The sequence below is a fragment of the Mus pahari genome, unplaced genomic scaffold (genome assembly GCF_900095145.1).
Source record: "Mus pahari unplaced genomic scaffold, PAHARI_EIJ_v1.1 scaffold_11989_1, whole genome shotgun sequence".
Lineage (NCBI taxonomy): Eukaryota > Metazoa > Chordata > Mammalia > Rodentia > Muridae > Mus > Mus pahari.
In genome coordinates, this window is record NW_018391768.1 from 13,520 (window position 1) to 14,979 (window position 1,460).

Below are 1,460 nucleotides of genomic sequence, written 5' to 3' on the forward strand. Positions count from 1 at the left end.
GGAAACCCAGTACATCTTTTATTTCCATTTAGAGGGCTTAGAAATGTTCAATGCTAATTTCAGGGCCTGAGGCATTTGTCTGTTTTATTGAACCAGTAACTTCAAGAGGAACAAGTTATATTTAGATTGTTGACTTGTGTACTTGAGTTTGTAGAATCCTCATTTAACATGGCTGAAAAAAAACTAAGACTTAATCAGACAGAGAAGTAATTTTCTGATTATGCCACATGAGCCATTTTAATACTCATCCCTGATCTCTTGCAGTACTGTTCAAGGTTCTGTCTTCTCATATCGCTACAAGACCCGACTATGATGCCCTTGACCACTACACACTCTCCCCATGATGTCTGCATCACTACACAGTCCTCCTTTGGTGGTATTCATCATGACACACTCCCATTGTGATGTTCTACAGTACTTCGCACACCAACATGGAACTCTACCCTCTACACAATCCCACCATGATACCTTTCATCACTACAGACTCTTAACATAATGCTATATATAACTACAGATTCCTAACATGATGTTATAAATAATTACAGACTTCCACTGTGATAATCTACAACAGTATACACACCAACACAGTGCTCAACATCCCTACTGAGTTCCACCATGATTCTCTACATCACATAGGGAACAACAGTTAACTAGACCACTACTCAGGGATTCCTCAGCCCACAGTGTGTGTGGTCCTTTTGCATCAAACATTAGTGAAGAAAATGCCTACAGACTTGCTTGCCATCCAATCTGGTGGAGACATTTTCTCAATTCTCTCTTAGTTTATGTAGGTTTGTGTTGCATTGACAAAAAAACAACAAATACAACCAAACCAAATCAACCAAGCAAGATATACCAGGGCCAATAAAGAGAAATATTTTGAGGGCATTTCAAGATTCTCTGGCCAGACCCTTGCCATTGCATGCTCAAGGGTGCAAACTAGATCAGTAATTTGAAAGACTTTCCTGTGAGATAAATGGCACCCAAGGACATTCTTACACCAGTGAAAAGGCTTTCTCAGATTCATTTGCTGATGTTCTCAGCGGATATTGAAGTCATGACAATTGGAAGTCCAGGAAATTCTTGAGTTGGTATTAGATGTAGCCAGTGTTCTTGTGGTGCATCCAGAATACAAAAGTTACTGGATCATGTAATTTTCCACTGGAATTCCAAAGGAAATCTAGGAAGTCTGGCAGTGTGTAGCAGGATGGATTGTTTACAGAGGACCACCCCCCAGAATGTAAAAGTAAACCCTCAAGGTAAACTTTAAACTGCAATGGCAAGCCAAGGATGTTAGAGATGCCACAGATAGATAATTCTGCAGAGGAAAGGCACAGATACCAAGTATAAACAGCTTCAGAGAGAGGCCAAGTGGGCTACAAACAGCAAATCTCTAGGAGCTTAGCTGCCCAAGCCTGTTGGTGTTTATATCATGATACCATATGCCCTAGATATTGGAC